This window comes from Macaca nemestrina, chromosome 16 (genome assembly GCF_043159975.1).
Source record: "Macaca nemestrina isolate mMacNem1 chromosome 16, mMacNem.hap1, whole genome shotgun sequence".
NCBI classification, from domain to species: domain Eukaryota; kingdom Metazoa; phylum Chordata; class Mammalia; order Primates; family Cercopithecidae; genus Macaca; species Macaca nemestrina.
Genome location: NC_092140.1, coordinates 47,494,912 through 47,514,132, shown reverse-complemented (window position 1 = coordinate 47,514,132; position 19,221 = coordinate 47,494,912). Strand labels below are relative to the sequence as shown.

Sequence of the window (19,221 nt, the reverse complement as noted above, 5' to 3'; positions counted from 1 at the left end):
GTTAGTGCATTAGGCATCCTGAAGGTGACATGAAGGCTTACTTTAACAAAGGTGAGAAACAGATGCATTTTTGCAATTTTGCCAATTGCCAGTTTTGATATTCTCTCTGAGCTACCTGTTATGGTAGCTGTTACTTACAAGTGGGTATGCAACACTTGAAATATGCCCAGTGGCTACATTGGGTGAATTAAATTTTAAATATAAAAATGAAAACAAATTAAAGTATTTTTTCTGTCAAGTAAACATTCTTGTTTTGAGTACAACTTCATTTCACATTAACTATCACATTGAATAAGGTTATTGTTGTTGTAGTACACATGTACTTTTTACATTTTTAATACATGACTGTGAGAAAATTTTAAATTTTGACTCATATTTAATTCACTTCTATTGGCAGAGCTGTTCCATATAATAGACTACTTATAAAAATATGGTCTATCTTTTGTGATCAAAATATTTTTTCTTAAAGTTTGTTTTATTAAATTTAAAGAAACACACAAGTGATATATTCCTTTTGTAACAAATAAAACTATATAAACACACTACTAAAAAATTTGTCATCTTCTGAAGTGAGCAATTTTACCTGCCAAGATTTTAAACAATTTTCCTGTGTGTTGTAAAAGGATGTGAAGGATACAGAAGCACATACTACTGAAGAATGTCTAGATAGTGAAATAACAGTTAACTTAATGAAGAACAAAACCTTTAATAAAATAGAAGTGCTCATGGCAATTGGTGGAAATATTAATAGGGTAAAAATTCCACTCTAAAATGTTGCTTTTTAAGTTCATTTGTTTATGTTTTATTTGTTTGGCCAATTAGGAGTATACTAAACTACACAGAATTTGCTGATGTGAATATCTCATTTTAATTTTGTTCTTATGGCTTGTTGAATGTGATTTGCTTCTACATTTGCAAGACCAAGGAGAAATTTAAGAGAAAAATACAACTAATTTAAGTCTGCCAAGAATACTGGGTACTTGTGCTAGTTGCTCCTTTTGCAGAGGAAAAAAATAATAGGCATGGTCCTGCCTACATTCTTTGTAAATACTCCTTAAAGAATCAGTCATTCTGCTGAGCAGTCCGGGCCAGGGCGGGAGGGAAACATAAATATAATTAAATAAAAAATACAGAATCAGTCAACACTTTCCCCAAACATGCTTATTATATACAATGTGTAATTACATTGACTCTTACTGTTAATTTATCTTCACAAGCATGTGCTTAATCTCCAGTATCACATCATTCTTAAGCGATAGAGTAACTTGTTTGCTAGAAGTTTCAGAATATATGACCTTACCCTGGAAAGAAGCATTAAGGCATTGTGTGCCAAAATAAATCAGTGTTGGGGAATGAGAGGGCCTGTTTAAAATACATATTTCCAAACACCCCTGGGGGACTGTTTGATTTAGTAGATGTATATTTTGGTACTAGAATCTGCATTTACCAATCACACAAAGTTCATTCATGTAACCTCTTCTGTGTAACTTTAAATGATACTATAGAAATACTATTTGAAGAAACTACTAGTGTTTATTTTCTCTTCTTTTAATGACATGTTCTTTTGTTTTTGAAAAAGAGAGCGTAAAACATACTGAGTTTTGGATAAAAATAAGTATATACCAATAATGTCTGGGTGAATTGAGCCGGTGACTTATTTGCATTATTTCTGCAAAAAGGATGATAATAATATGTATCCCACCTCTCTGTAAGACCCAAAAGATAATAAACTGAAAGAACTTTGTATAGTACACTTTTAGTTCAATGGCTGATTTAAATCTGAATATTTTTACATTTTTGTGGGTACTTCTTTTTTCTCTTATCTTGGGTCTGGTATCAGACCCAAGACCCAGAAGTCAGGCTGTGTCCTAACTACATGCCCAACTTCATTTCATGCCAACTGCTTCTTAGCATCAATATGCTAAGGACAGACACACTGACCTGATCTCTGCTTCACAAACACAACCACCCTTTATTCCCTGCCATTCCCAGCTGAGTCATTGTACTTACTGGCTCCATTTGTCTTTCAGGTTGCTGGTAAATACCACCTTCTTAGAAAGACCTTGGCTGAAACTTTTTTCTTAAAAGGTCTACTGAGCCTATGTGAATCTTAGGATTAGGCCTGTTTCCTTCAGAGCACAGTTTTATATTTGTGATTATTTATTCAATCTTAATAATTATTGTAATCAATGTAAATCTTGTAATTATTTATTCAATCCTCCTATGGTCAGATGACAATATTTCTTTTCAGTTTCTCCCTTCAAAGGATGAACCCTATTTCTTTGACCCCTGAATCTGAGCTGATTATATTAGTGAGGTCATCATAGCCTCCAAGGTTCAGGTGGATTCCAGCTGAACACAGCTGCAAGAGTAAAAACCCAGGTAAGACTAGTGGTAAATTGCACAGTCAACCCACAGAATCATGAGGAAGAAAATGGTTATTTTCTTAAGCTGCTAAGGTTCTGAGTGGTTTGTTACATATCAGGAGGTAATTCATACATCAATAGACTGAACTTGTGTGAGCATGGAGAATATCAACTTTGGTTATCCCTCTGTCTGCGGAGCCGAGGACTATGGCACATAGTGAATGCTCAGTAAATACATGTGGGAAATGGTGACTGGATAAAAGCATGGACTGATGAATGCTACCTGCTGGGAAAAGGTGTCAAGGACATTTCAGAGAGATCTGAAAGCTAGATAAGTAATGCTGATGAGGTGAAACATTCCTTGAGTGAACATCCATTGCCATGGTTATCTTTTCCCAAGTAGTCTTAACAAATCTCTCTCCTCAGTGGCTGCTAATTGCTACCACATACATTCAAACTCCTTACCAGAGCAAATGTGATTCTTCAAAAACTTGGCTTCCAGGTATATCTTCAGAAATTCACTGCTACACATCACACATCCTACACCATTTCCATATCATATTATTTGTAATTATGTATAATTTTGAGAAACATTGTGCTTCGAGATTTACAAATATTTGCTGATTTATTCAATTTCTCTAGAACACATTTTCTGTGTTTCTCAGTCTTAGATATTACTCGTCCTTCAAGGCCTATTACTTTCTATTTCTTTATTTTTTAAAATATTTTAAGAGGCAATGTGTATTAGTCTGTTCTTATGCTGTTAATAAAGACACACCTGAAACTGGGTACTTTATAGAAGAGGTTTAAGAGACTCACAGTTCCACGTGGCTGGGGAGGCCTCACAATTATTATGATGGAAGGTGAATGAGGAGTAAAGTCATATCTTACATGGCAGCAGGCAAGAGGGCATGTATGGGGGAAATGATCTCATGAGACTTATTCACTATCACGAGAACAGCACAGGAAAGATCTGCCCTTATGATTCAACTACTTCCCACCAGGTCCCTCCCATGACATGCGGGGATTATTACACTGCAAGGAGATGTTTGGTACACAGAGCCAAATCATATCAGAGATTTGATTGGTTCACAGTTCCACATCGTTGGGGAGGTCTCACAATCATGGCAGAAGGTGAAGGAGGAGCAAAGTCACATCTTACATGGTGGCAGGCAAGCGAGTTTGTGTAGGGGAACTCCCCTTTATAAAATCATCAGATCTGATGAGACTTATTCACTATCACGAGAACATCACAGAAAAGACCTGCCCCCATGATTCAATTACCTCCCACTGGGTCCCTCATACAACATGTGGGAATTATGGGAGCTACAGTTCAAGATGAGATTTGGGTGGGGACACAGCCAAGCCGTATCACAAGGTATTGTTGTGCTGCCGAGGCTGGACTCAAACTCCTGGCTCAAGTAATCCTCCTCTTCAGCCTCCCAAGTAGCTGGGACTACAGGTGCACTGCCACCATGCCCAGCTCAAAGTCTATTCTTCTTTTATCTCTGATAAGACACATTTACTAAGGCAGGAGGGTAATCTGTACTCTCATGTAATTCTTATATGTACATAGAGTAAATTTCCTAACCATGCTCTTACAGTGAATTGTTAATGCTTATGTTTCTCTCTTTAGACGATGTGATTCCAGAGGAAGGGCATCATGCTTCATTGCTTCACTGCCTTCCTTATCCTTGTCAAGTAGATGCTCACCAGAAACCTTTGTGAAGCAAATAAATAATGCCTAGAAGTAGGTAGGGGAGAAGCATCCAGTTTTCACAGTATCTTTTGTGGGCCTCCAAGTTTATGCATGCTTTGCTTATAGACAGAGTTAAGTTACCATACACAGCAATCCTGAATGTTTTCTGTGATCGTATTTTCACAACTGAAAATGTAAAAAGCTGCAAGCTACTGTATTTCCCATTCTTCCCTCTTACCCTGGAAGACTTAATAAGAGTTTATTATAAGGTTCCCCAGAGACAGAAAAACATGTCAGAAATGAGAAAATGCTCATGGATAATAAGAAAAATCTATTTATAAGCATCATTAATAGAAAAGATTAGATAGTTACAGTCATTATTCTTAAACTCAGTAAGCAAAGACACTGAGTGGGCTGGAGTCCATTTTGCGGTCAGTGAGCAGGTTACAGGTCATGCTGTTCTAACGGACAGAGACCATGTCTGTTTCCAATCCTGACTATGGCATTATGGCGCCACACACTAAGAAAGCTTAATAAATGCTTAATGATGATAAGATACTATCTATTGCATTTGAGGCTATTCGAATTTAAAATAAAAATGCAAATTAGTTTTAGATGCTCACATAAAAAAAAAGTGTTTTGTAAAACCACCTTTGCTTTAATAAATAATAGCCGAGGAAGAAATACTTTTTCAATATCTTTAAATGTCTACGCCTTGCTTTATAACACCAGATTAAATGCATGGAAAATACTTTGTTGTGCAGGAAAACCTGGAAGGTTGTAACAAATGATGGACAAGTTCTCATTCTTAGGCATTGCCTATAGCTAGAGACTTGCATATTTTTATTGTTATGATGGTATTGATTGTTAAGTCAACAGAAAGCTATCACAAGGGATTGCAAATTTCTATACCAATACTCTGTTCTGTAAGATTAAAATGTCATTACTGAATCACCAACTTTTCCCCCTGCTGTAATATTATTCTCTGTTGATTGCCTGCCTGAGCTGAAATTTGAAACTGTCACCCTCAGACTTGCAAAAGTGATTCAACTTCTCTTATACGGAAAGTGAAATTAAATATTCATTCACGGGCTGCATTTCAAGTTCAAACTGTCTGAAGCTCCTTAAGGCAAGATGTATTTAAGTTGAAATACATTTTTGCTTCATTTCTATGTAGCAAAAATTCAGAATTGCTATCACGGGTGGACAAATCACAAAATAATAATTTATTTTGAACTTTACAAGGGAGAAGAGTTAAGCTTGCTTTCTTTCTTTCTGCCACCCCTCTGCTGTTTCTGGCCTATCCCATTTATCTCCTTTGTCAGGAAAACTGTATGTGTATGTTTGTAGCTGTTGTTTATTGTTTGATTTTTTTGTATGTTATGTTTTAGCATTAATCAAGTTGTAAAGCATCGAGGTATTGAATGAAAATACAGTTGTGTCTCTGTCTGCCACGAAGATATAGGATTGCCAGTGGTAACGGTATAAAATGGGTTCAAATCCTCTTAATATACCCGTACTTTGCATTTCCTTTCTTTTTTGTTTCTTCATTTGTTTGTTTGTTTGTTTTTTGAGATGGAGTCTTGCTCTGGCGCTCAGGCTGGGATTCAGTGGTGCGACATTGCCTCACTGCAACCTCCAATTCCCGACTTCAAGCAATTCTCCTGCCTCAGCCTCCTAAGCAGCTGGAACTATAGGCATGTGCCCCCAGGTCCAGATAATTTTTTGTATTTTCAGTAGAGACAGGGTTTCACCGTATTAGCCAGGATGGTCTCAATCTCCTGACCTCGTGATCCGCCCACCTTGGCCTCCCAAAGTGCTGGGATTACAGGCATGAGCCACCGTACCCAGCCCTATCTTGTATTTTCTTTGTGTCCTTCTGCAAACCGTTTGACCTCTCTGCCTCCATTTGTTCACAGAGTTGTCATAAGGATCATGTTATTTGATAGAAAGCATTTAAAACAGTTCCTGAAACATGTTACGCCCTAAATAACTATTTCTCTAAATGAGTATTAACTGTTATTTCTACTCATTCATACCAATAACAATTTGCATTTGGAAGAGACCTGATATTTGTGGGGGTTAGGGGAGGAGGGGATAGGGAGCAACTGTTTAATAGATGTGGGATTTCATCAACTGTTTAATAGATGTGGGATTTCATTTGGGGTGACAGAAATATTTTGGGACTGGATGGAGATTGTGGTTGCACAACATTGTTAATGTACTAAATACCACTAATTGTTCACTTTAAAATGATTAATTTTATGTTATGTGGATTTCACTTCAATAGAGAAGGTATGTAACCCACAAAATATTGTGCTAGTCAGATAACAGACATTGAATTTTTCACTCTTGTGTTGCTCACCAGTAATCATAATACCAAAGAATGGACCATTACTTTGAAACACAGGTGATGCTGAATACATTCGAAAACACATCAAGAACTTCGTAGTCGCTTAATCAAGTTTTCACAAGCGCTGTGACCTTCATTATACAAGGAATCTTAATACCTCAGGGATATTCATTAAAAAAACAAAAACAAAAACAAAAAAACACCAAATACAGTTACCCAGTACCACACATCACATCAGTTTAATGGATGATTCATTCCTACTATCTTGCACAGTATGACAAGCTGAATAATAGATATACTGATATCCAATCTGTTTTGTGAAAATATGTTTAGGTTTTCAGTGAAGAATTTGAAAGCTACTTTCTTTTGGAAAACTCTTGGGGAGGTAGTAGAGTATGATTGTTACTAAGAATGAGACACACAGTCCCACCTCCTTCATATATAAATTGGTGAACATGAGAAAGCCTTCTCAGGATATTGTGAAGACTGACTAAAATAATAAACGTAATGAATTTTGAATTCTGCTTGGCATTTAATAAGTATTTATAAAGGCTCTGTGGAAGAAAGTTTATTATACAATAATGTTGTATGTTGTATTAGACAATGCTGTGATTCTCACAGGCATACACTGTGACTGAGCTCTGACTAACTTCCCGCCTCAGCCCAACTACACTGTAAACAGATTTTTGTCCTGATTCTAGGCCTTGTCCTCTCTTTTATTAAAGCATTTACTTTAGAAAACTTGAAATTGTGGAGTCTTTCTCTTACTCTTTAAAATGTAGGTAAATCTTTTCCCAGCCTCTTACCAATTTTACAACCCAGACAATGTCTTCTTCAAGAACCTGGGAACCATCTTGTTGGAATGTAAACATTGAAGGATCCCAGTCTCTGCGGGAGGTTATCAGCCTAACTTCTTAGATGGGTAGCAATTAGCAAACACAGATGGCCTAGTCAAAGAATAAAAACATTTGCAAACTCAGAAATAACTAAATGAGCTTGACACATCCCATTGATCAACTTCCTTTTTGTAACATCCTCATCCTCCAGAATGTTTCCACAGCCTCACCCCAATCATTAAAAATCCTTTCACCTTTTGTTTTGGTACTTCTTTCTCTCTACTCTATTGCAATAGTCTTTTTTCTTCTTCTTTTTTGGTAGAGACAAGGTCTCATTATATTGTTCAGGCTTGTCTCAAACGCCTGGGCTCAAGAAATCCTCCTAGCTTGGCACCAAAGCACTGGGACTGCAATCATGAGCCACCACACCTGGCCTGCAATAGTCTTAAATAAAGTCTTCCTTGGCTGTCTAATTTTTTCCACTGAAATTTTTGCTTTGACGATTCACATAGAGCCAAATTACATCTTCCTAAAATTTCATTTTATGTGAAGATTTAAGAAGAAAAATACAACTTAACTGGACATTTAAAACATTTTTCTATGAAAACAAAGATGGATATATCATAGGATAAAATTCAATTTTCACATGCACTTTCAAGGTAAAGAAATTTTAAATGTTTCCAAATAATGGCTGACAAATTTAGTCTAACTTTAAAGGACCCCAGTGATTTTTGGCTTTTATTCTTTTTTTTCTGAGCATAATTCAGCAGAAAAAATTCCTTTCAGGTTTATATGTGGTGAAGCCAACTCAACACTTAAACTGAATTATTAGTTATGAATATACATTATTATTTCTATATTTTCTATAAAAGCATTTTTGCTTAACCAATCTACTGCATGGTTAGCATTTTAATGTGCCTCGGTTTAGAACTGAATGAATTATCTACTGCTCAAGAATCTAATAATTTTGTTTTTAATTTCTAAAGCATTTTAAATATACATTTTTAAATATACATTTTAAAAATCTTTTCATTACATCTTCTACTTACAGAGTAGCTATGAATATATATGCAACACTAGACCTTTTGGATGACCCCTGAAATTTTTCACTGAAGTGCTGTTAAAGTTTAATTAGGTGTAAACAACTAGGTAATGTTTGGAAGACTAGAAATTTGTTGTGGCAATGCTTCCTTTGCTCACTAAAGAAAACTACTCTTTCCACAAATACACGGGACAAATGGTGTCAATGAGGCTTGAAACTGTGATGAGTTTTGAATGTTCCAGTGCCTCTCAACATTCATATCCAAAAAGATTCTTACATTAAAACTGTCACATTAAAAACCCTGAAGTAGTTATGAAACACACAATCACCATAAATTTGAGTATTTCCCTGTATGAATACAAAAATTTTTGTATTTGTTTTGTATTGTAGTTGTTATTAAGAAAATTCAAAATAAATTTAATTTATTGAATTTACATTCACATATACTTGGATTAGAATTCTTGCTCCTCCATTTTTTAGTCTGCATGTTCTGGGGCATGTTATTTAACCTCCCTGAATATTAATTGCTTCATCTCTAAAATGTAGATTAAAAAATCACACATACCTCATGGAGTTGTTAGAAAATTCAATGAGATTATTAATGCAAAGCACTTACATAGCGCCTGGAATGTTGCAAGTGCCCAATAAAGGACGATGATTATGATGGTAGTGGTGCTATCAACTGATCAAGTCATGATAAGTAATCTAGTGTGGATGTTTTTCCTACTCAAATCTCATGTTGAAATGTAATCCTTAATGTTAAAGCTGGGCTTGGTGGGAAGTGATTGGATCATGGAGGTATATTTCTCATGAATATTTTAGTACCATACCTTTGGGATTGTCCTGAAGATAGTGAATGAGTTCTCATGAAATTTGATTCCGTAAATGTGTGTGGCACCTCCCCCAACTCTCTCAGGCTCCTGCTTTTCCCATGTGATATACCTGCTCTCCCTATGCCTTGTGACATGATTGGAAGCTTCCTGAGGACACACCAGAAGTAGAAGCTGCTATGCTTCCTGTACAGCTTGAAGAACCATGAGCCAATTAAACCTCTTTTATTTATAAATTACCTAGTCTCAGGTATTTCTTGACAGCAATGCAATATAAAATAGCAATGCCTAATAAAATAACTATTTACCTTTTACCTATTTTTTTTTCAACCTATGACTTTTACCTATGTTTGATGACTTTTAAAATCTACTCTATTTTGTAAAAAAATTAGAGATGAGTTTATCATGAAGTTAATGAAGCTTGACTTTTAAGAATTTTCACTTTTACAGGCTTCATCCTAATTAATATTTGCTTCCTTAAATCATGTTTGTATTCACACTTTTACATTTCTTTCTTAAAGTCCTGCAAGACTGACCACATTTAGGTTGGCTTCATCCCTATTTTCCTAAAGAGCTTGTAGAGAAACATATTATACAAAGCAATTAATATATCTAACAAAATATATATAGATACCTTAGGAATTATATATATACAATAAGAATTCATGAGAAGCGAGCTATTAACAATCGATAAATGGGTTGTGTCAATTATATATAAATGTATTTTATAAAATATGTGATTTTCAAACAATATTAGTTAATGTTCCCTTTGAGAAATTAGAATGAGGAAACTACAATAAAGATAAATTCTAATAGTTACTAGAACTACTTCAAAGAAGGGAAATGAAGATGTTTCTGGCTTTCTGTAGTCCTGAATGAATCCCCATAATACTCCCAGATTCTGTGTGTCAGAGCTTTGCTGTGAACGTCTAGTCACATTACTTTGTCAGTTTGCCTATTTTTTTTTGAAGTAAAACACACAGACAGACACAAACACAGATTTTAGACTTATCACCAAAAGAAAAATTATTTCATATTGTATATTGTTAATGTGATAGAAAATTCTGTAAAACTGAAACTGTAAATGATTTTAAAAATCTATTCCATTTTGTAAAAAAAAAAAAACTAGCAAAAAGACAAAAGCACTCATTATTTTTTCTTTCTTTTTTTTTTTTTTTTTTTTGTTTGAGACAAAGTCTCACTCTGTTGCTCAGGCTGGAGTGGAATGGTGCAATCTTAGCTCACTGCAACCTCCACCTCCCTGGCTCAAGTGATCCTCCCAGCTCAGCCTCCCACACAGCTGGGACTTCAGGCACACGCAGATAGTTTTTGTATTTTTTTGTAGAGATGGGGTTTTGCCATGTTGTCCAAGCTGGTCTCAAACTCCAGGGCTCAAGGAATCCACCTGCCTGGATCCCCAAAGTGTGGGGATTACAAGTGTGAGTCACCGTACCAGACCAGGACACATTCTTATATATATTACATAAACAGACTAATCTATTTCTGTTTGCCTATAAAATAACAGACATTTTTTCCTGTCAGTTAGAACACTTTATATGCCAGGGTGAATAAAATGCCATTTTTTCTTGTATCCTTTTATTATTTTTTTTTTCAGTAGCAAATGAAAACTTCTACAAAATGTCTGCTATAGTATATGTAACTTTCTTTAAAAATAATTTAAAAATCATGCTGTATTATATGTTTAAGATACTTTAATACTTTACATTTCTTTCAAACTACCTGTCCCTAAAAATTGCCACGTTTTACATAATCTCATTTGCTAGCAGTGTTTTTATGCCCTTGCTCTCTACTGAAGACAAAAGAAGACAAAAACTACAGGCCCATCAATCAAAAACAACACAGTCAGCACCAAGTCCAATAATGAAAACCATGATTTCATAAATCATCTTCCACAGGTTGGGGTCATCTTTAAAGAAAAAATCTTATCAGGTGCAGCTGAATATCTTCTTGGTCTTTCATTCTTCAGTTTTTAATAAAACAATAGAATGGCTGTCAGAATACAAATGTGTAACCTTTCTTAAGTAAGAAAAAAAAAAAGCCCGAACTATATCCTGACTGTGCCCTTGAAATAAGTTGAAGTCAAGATATTTTTTCCTCAAAAGGTCCAGCATTCCTTTTTTAACAGTTTGGCAATGAGATAACTTTTTTTTTTTCTCTCTCTCTTACTCCCTTTTCAGATATGTGTGGTTAATTCAATCAAGCGGAGATTAAATTTAAGAACTCAGTTGCAGAAAGCTATTTCCTGGCAGTGACTAACACTGACTGCAAAAGGAGATTTGACATGGCATTTTTGTTTTAGCTGAATCAACAATTCTTGGGTGAATTCTGTTTTGTGACCCCGAGTCCACATCCACATATTAGGAAGTAAAATAAGTAGCTTGTAATGACTGGGTAGATTCAGACTGAATGGAGATTTATCTCTTTAAAAATATGAACTCTATATTTGCAAACCTGGTTAAATATGTCTGAGTAAAATAAGGTTTGATTAGGCATACACAGTACTGTATACCTAATCAAAGTTTCCAAATTGATTTTGCTAAGACATCGCTGCCTGGCATATCTATCCAAGTCCCTAATGTAATCCAATAAAATCTATTTTTTGGACTTGAATTAGCCACACATATTGGGACATTCACCTTGTTGCAAAGACATAGACCTGGTTTGTATAAAATAAAATTCATTTAGCAGTAGTATTGAGACATGGTGCAGGTTCATGTCCTTATATGTAGACAGAGAATGGCAGTGTGTCTAAATAACAAATCATTTTGAGTTTAAAAATTAATGAATGGGAAAATGGAGTGAATTAAAAAAAAAAAAGACAGACATGCAAAATAGGTTGCTGAGTGTAAGTAGGAGATGCCTTAGGCAACAATTTATGTTAAAAAATTTAAGTATATTATAAAGAATTTGGAAATTCAACGCCAAAGGAGTTTATTCTTTGGGTGTGCTTTTGCAGCTGACATGAGAAAACCTTTTGCTTTAGCAAAGCTCCCATTGTCTTATTTAGTAAGCATTCTGGATACCTCTATTCAGAAGAGGTTGCTATTTGCAGGCATTTTGAATTCTTACCAATTTTCTGCCTGCTATATAATGTAAAAGCAATGAATGGCTACACTGCATCGTTCACACTTTCAACTATATGTGATTATCTGGTCCACTGGTCTACTGTAGTGTATTTCTGAATTGAATTGAAGATAAACCCGTAATAGTCCATTTCATACAAAGACATTTGTCTCAGTTTAAATTCAGGGCCCACATATCTACTTATTTCCATTCTGTTTTATAAGTGTGGTGTTTTCATCATCATAAAATCATATTAGCTCCCTGATTATACCTGGAATTCTGCAAGAGCTGTGAGAGCACTACCAGTCTCATTTCTGGTTCTTTAGCATCTACTTTAAAATAAATAACATAGTGACTAAATAAAGAACAAAGGTTCAGAAAGGAGTTGTGGGGAATTTTCCTCAAGATACTGTATTATGTCCAGTTTTGCCTAAACAAAAGGATTTCTATATGTTATCAAGCTACTCACATTAACCTTGCTTTGTTCACACAAACACTTGTTATATTTGAATGAGAAATAAAAATATAATTGGTGTTTGAACAAATTCAAGTTTATGATTCAATCAGACAGCATTACTTAAATGTTTAGTAACTGTATGTGAATCAGTTAAACTTATTTGTACAACTAATCAAATTTATTATTATAATATTCTTGAGATAATCTGATTTTCAAAAAGAAGTTCCAAACGATAAAAACATGATATCATATTGGTAAAATTTTTAAAAATAAAACAATTATCTCATATTGTTTAAAAAATCATAACATCGTACATATTTAGAAATTATACTCCTGAGCAGCAGTAATGCTTTTATTTGGTATAAAAATTAGTAACCAGAAGCAAATACAGTAAAATGTTAATATCTGCTAGGTCCATGTAGTACGGACATAGATATTTCATTTTTCTCCATACTGGAAATCTTTCATAATTATAAAAGGAAAAACAGAACATACAATTTAACAAGAATGTAAATAATTAGTAAAATTTATAGAAAAATTATGAATTATGTAGAAGAATTGTAAACATGTTTTGTACAGATGCAAATTTGTTGTTTCTTCTTAATAAAACTAATTTAGAAACCTTTCTCAAATGAATTTCAAGTATGTGAGCTACACAAGTTTTTTTGAGAATATGAGATCACCACCTGAATTTCTTTTTGTGTTTTTATACAAAGGTGGATGACTTTACCACATTTACAAGTTTACAAGAGAACATCTTTCTCCCACACCCATTGGCCTTGCTGTCACTAAAAATGAAATATTTTATTTTCAGAGTTTCTTCTTAACACCATTTGAAATACTTCAACTTGAAAAGAAATTATTGTCTCATCTAACTTTTTTTATTAATTCTCATCAACATGGAAATTGTGTAATAATTCAATGTAATTTCATTTTCCTCAGAAGTACTATTCAGTAGATAAAACATGTTAGGTTTAGAAGTCAAGAGTCTACTGAATGCCTATGATACCCGATAGATACAACTGGCAAACTTATTAAGACAATCACTTATATAGTAGTTCAAGATTATTACTGGATCTTTCTAGTAAAGCTATAATATTACTCAATATTGCTAATACTATCAATAATAATCTTAGAAGTTTGGCCTTCATTTTTATGTTATTCTATCATGCTATGTAAACACAGAAAAGCCAAAATGTTACTGTAAGGCTTTGATATCTGCACTCTAATATGTATTAACTAAATCTAAAAAAATTTTATATATAAGCCAAATTAGAAAAGTTCTGAAATAAAACATATTTGTAAAGGATGAACACAGAATAATAAGACAGTGTAGCACAGTTTATCATTTTTCTATATATTCTTTGTGATCAATTCAGTATTTTGACTAATGGATCCAATTATTGTTTAGACTATCCACTATCTTGTCTTTAAGCATTTGACTACACGCCTAAAATTGACAATCTGCCACCCTCCAAAAAGAAAACCATCCCAGATCTTTCTCTGTCTCCCTCTCTCTCTCTTTCTCTCTGTGTCTACATGTGTGTGTGTGCTTGCATGAGTCATTTTATCTCTCCTGAATATAATCAAATTTGTCCTCCTCATCAAAACCTTTAGCGCCTATCTCAATTAAGAATATCTTTCCTGTTAATTTTTTAATACATCTATGGCGAGTGTCACGTGGTTTATAATTAATTTAAATGCTATTTGCTATAACAAGAGTTCCCAAACTACTGAAAATCAGATCTAATAACATCCATTTGTTTAGTATTTTCTGTGACTGCTTTCCTGTTACAATGGCAAGATTGAGTAGTTGCCAGAGACCTTAGGAAGCCAGCAAGACTTGAAACATCTAGGCCAGTAGACAAGAAATTTGCCCATACATGGCAAACTATATATGGGATATTTCTAGTATCTTTATGTAAAGTTACTTTTTCAGGTAAAATACAATATAAACTTAAGAATAATTTTTAAAAATTTGTATTTTGAACACGAACTCAAAGTATTTGTCATTGTTCCAGGGACATATTGGACACTTTGTAACTGACCGATGTATTAAGTCATTACAGAGCAAGAAATCCATTTATGATATAAACTGTACCTCCTCTAAGCTTGATCACTTTAGCTTAAGAGATCACCAGAACGCTACACATTTGGGTTGCATAATTGTGAGATTAAAGATAGCTTTGAGGACTTTTGATAGTAATTAAGCTTTTAGCTTTTCCAATCAAACAGGCATTCTAAGACATTTCTGCAATTTAAAAACAACAACAACAACAAAACTTGCTATCAGGGACAATATACACTGTGTTCTTCACAGACCCTCTTAAAAGCTCATGTGCAATTCCTACCACAATTCAGCAATCAAGAAAAAACATGTCTTGGAATGAATTATGGTTTTCTTTATAAGATAATGAAAACTTCTCAATCCATTGCCTTTCCCTTCTAAACTTGGCCTTCAGGAAACCCAGAACTAAGATTTAAGCTCTACTTTAATAGCGAATCTTAAATTTCCTTTCCTGTCATGTACTCCATACTTTTAATAAACAATTCTTGATTTTTTTAATGATTTACATTAATGATTTTAATGATTTAATTAATGATTTACATTACTCTTAATGATTTTACATCTTTTAAAATTTTGTGCTACAATAAACTTATTTTTGAAATTGGCATGATAGAAAAACAACGAATGTTTGCATGAATTAATAAATGAATAAATGAAAAAATGTGCCCCCACATTCTGCCATCCATTACTCTCAACAAAATGAATGGATATGTTCTATCCATCCTGTGTTAGTTCTTTCCTGCATTGCTATAAAGAAATACCTGAGATTGGGTAATTCATAAAGAAAAGTGGTTCAACTGGCTCATGGTTCTGCAGGCTGTACAAGAGGCATGGCTCCAACATCTGCTCAGTCTGGGGAGGCTATGGGGAGCTTTTACTCATGGCAGAAGGCAAAGCAAGAACTTACATGTCACATGGCAAAAACAGGAGGGAGAGAGGAGGGGAGGTGCCATACACTTTCAAACAACCAGATCCCATGTGAATTCAGAGCAATAGCTTACTTACTAACAGGAGGATGGTGCCAAGCCATTCATGAGGGATCCACCCCCTATGATTCAAACACCTCCCACCAAGCCCCGCCTACAATACTGGGGGTTAGATTTCAACATGAGATTTGGACAGGCACAAATATCCCTATTTTCCTGAACCATCAATAAAGTCACAATAAGACAATACTTCTAAAAGTTTCAAAAGTGAAATTTAGAAATAATAGCTGATTTTTTACCCTAAGTTGCAAACTCCTCCTTCTCGATAAAATTTGGATTTGAATATTATGAAAGCACACTTTTTTTATGGGCAAGGTAGGGCTGATAAGCAAGGATTAAAATGATATACTTTGGAAGATTCAAATATTTTGTTAGTTTATTTACCCTCTAGGGATAAACCAATGAGAAAATGCCTGAGGTTTTGAAGTTATATTCAGGGGTAATATAAATTTACTTTAAACATATGTGGGGTGGTGGTAATAAGTTTGACTTACTATACTCCAAAATCTCTGGACTGCAGTGCTGTTGTTGGGAGGAGTAAGGGGATTCAATGGGCAAGGAATTTTAAAACTTTTTGAGTAAAAGGGACCAAAACCCAAATGCATGAATTAACACCAGGGCAAATTGCTGTATTGGAACACAGTGTTTCCAAGAAAAGCCCAAGGGCATAATAGTGCAAAAAGATCTCTGAACTAAAACTGTTTTAAATAAAGAAAATCTAGTCTGGTGTCCCAGATACAACATACAATTTTCTCCGGATTCATGCGGAAAGACTAGTTTCTGATATAGTTTATATTCGAGGCTGGGAACTACTGTGGATGTGGCGACACAGAAATAATAGCGCATTTTGGAAAGTTAACTGAACACATGAGCTGTATAAAGTTAGGCTGGTTATCTCCACTGGCAGTGCTTTGATATCCTATTCTGAAAAACAGTGGTGATAACAGAGCATTCCTTTAGGGTTCTGTAAGGATTAAATAAATTAATGTCCAAAAATCCTTTAAAAAAAAGATACCTAGTAAGACCTATATTAGAAATTGTTTATTATTATTATAACCAATCAGTACAGATATATATATATATATATATATATATATATAGAGAGAGAGAGAGAGAGAGAGAGAGAGAGAGAGAGAGAGAGTTAAATTCATCATTAATCAGGTTATGCACAAACTGGTAATAGGAAATGGGCAAAAGTTTAATGATGATCAAACTGACCATCAACGGAAAGAGGCAGACGAGCACTCTTTATAACCCCAGGCCTGCTTCTAATTAGCAGTATGCCCTTGGGTAAACCACTTAGAGCTTCTGAGTCTCAACTTTCATAGATGAAAAATAAATGAGTTAGTCTAGAGAATCCCTAAGGTCATTGTGGCCCTAAGATTTTATGAGTCTATGACTCGTCTTAGAGTGTGCATGTCATATATTCAGATCTTGGCTAGGCCCTAGGAGAGACACAGACAACACACAGGCCAGTTCCCTTCCCTGCCAGAGGTTATGATCCTGATATGATGAAAGAAGTTTTTTACCCACATTTGCATGACACAGTAACATTCTCAATTATATAAGCTTTGTAAAGCATTTTTCTGATTTTGTAGACCAAAGCAGCTCTCGGCCACTGGCAAATATTGTGAGCCAGGATGACTAGCTCCACAGACTTTGAGCTTCTCTTCTTACTCGACTGGTTGATGGCAGTCCTATTAAAACAGAATCTACACTTTCATATTTTACTGACAAGGGATTACACTAAATAAACTTTTTGATTGACGTGTGTTTTCTATTACTCAGATTGTTCTTTTCTGCCAAAGCAGCAATCCAAATACGTTTAGGACAAAAAACTGAGCAGCCCTTGTCCTCTCCTGACTGTGAGCAATAATGAGAAGAAACTCTGTGCCTCAGTGCTCTCCGAGTGCTGTAGGGTTCTTTGTGGCTTAAATGCCCTTTACGTCTTTTCCCTACCTTCAATACTATCATTATTTTTAGCATCTTTTCTTCTGAACTTCTTAAACTGATAGTAGTGTGGTAATAAAATGTCGGTGTCAACAGACTTTCCTGAATTTGTATTAAATGTGCATACAATGATTTTTCCCCCCTATTTCATTTGCTTTGGAATTCACAATTGTCCTGTAATTCCTTAGGTCTTCCTTTCTAGTAATAGAAGAAAACAGTGATTCAAATTTGAACTAAATGAATTTACTTTTATTCATAATACTGTGAGGGAGATATGATTGGGTGGGAAGTTGTCTTTTTTCCTGCATTACTGCAATTTCCTGCAGTAGTTCTGCAGATCAACTTGCAGGTTCAAAGCCACGTGAAAACCCGTGATGCAAAGCCATTTCCCTGGGAACAGACATGCTTCATTTCAATGCTTGTTGCCTTTAAAATTAATCTATTGAATATCTGATTATTTAGCTGATCCTTTCCAATGGTGGAATCTTCAAATCCTGTGTATTCACAGGATAAATTCTTAACTCTGGACTTTATGTATGCCTCAGGGCTTATCAAGTCCATAATAGAAGCACTATGAACCATAAATGGGGTATTTGCTTCACAGTAATTGAACCATATGATGCTTTGTGTTTAGGTATCTTATGTCTTAATTCATACCCGATTTTAAAAGGGCCTGTTTCTGTGACATCGGGAAACCCTTGTCTTCTAGGACAGAGGAGAATGAAATGCTTCATGATTAATGACACTATCTAAATACCGGCAGAAGCTGGTGAGCTCTTGCAAAGGAGGCATGTTTGACTGTATTCTGCCCAAGACAACAGCTCATTAGGCAATATTTTCCCCATTAATGCTTAGTATTAAACACTGAATGAAAGACTAAATATCATACGGAAAAACAAATTGAAAACAGCACAGTAGGGTCTAGGGTAGGCAGCCAACAGCTTCCCCTTCATTTGGAAGACAGCTTGCATACCTATTCCAAAGATTAATGAGCAATCAGTTCTAAATTAAGCCAAGACCTGCATTTAAATCTTTTTTTCCCTCTGTTGAAAGCATGGCTATGAGTTACACTAACTGAGATAAAATACAGTATTAGCCTTTCCATGTGTTGTGTAATGTGGTTAGAAACATGAAAGATTGTTTCTGAAACATTTCCTTCACATTTTTTCATCATTTATTTTCCTGCACAATTTGAAAGGAAATGGGCCGTGATGAGGTCGGTAGTTCCTGCCACATGATGCAGAATCTTGCTCTCTGTCAGTCACTCAAAAAACAGTCACCACTTTGAAGATGGAATAAGAAAACTGCTTTTATGAACATCACAGATCCTATCATAGGTAGCTAACACAGAATTTCAATTTTATGAAAACTGTCAAAAGAAACTACCTTTCAGTAGAAGCACAGATACTGTTATAGTGCGTGAAAATATGGAAGATTCTGCTATATTGCTGAAGCCTCAGGACACTGATAACACCCGTGGTATGTGTTATGGTGAGATATATTATATACACAGAGAGGCTTGGTTTAACAAACCATGTGATTCAATCCTC

General features: G+C 34.9%; 1 protein-coding gene and 1 long non-coding RNA gene across 9 annotated transcripts in view; both read right to left on the bottom strand.

The window, feature by feature from the left end:
* LOC105489946 (protocadherin 9) overlaps positions 1-19,221 on the bottom strand; it is a 944,009-nt gene that overhangs the window by 214,461 nt on the left and 710,327 nt on the right. The window lies entirely within an intron of this gene.
* The window catches only part of LOC139359184 (uncharacterized), a 103,952-nt gene extending 84,731 nt beyond the window's left edge, over positions 1-19,221 (bottom strand). The window contains exon 1 of the long non-coding RNA XR_011615022.1: positions 1-19,221. This exon is cut by the window's left edge and continues 61,143 nt beyond it. This is a non-coding gene — a long non-coding RNA (uncharacterized lncRNA).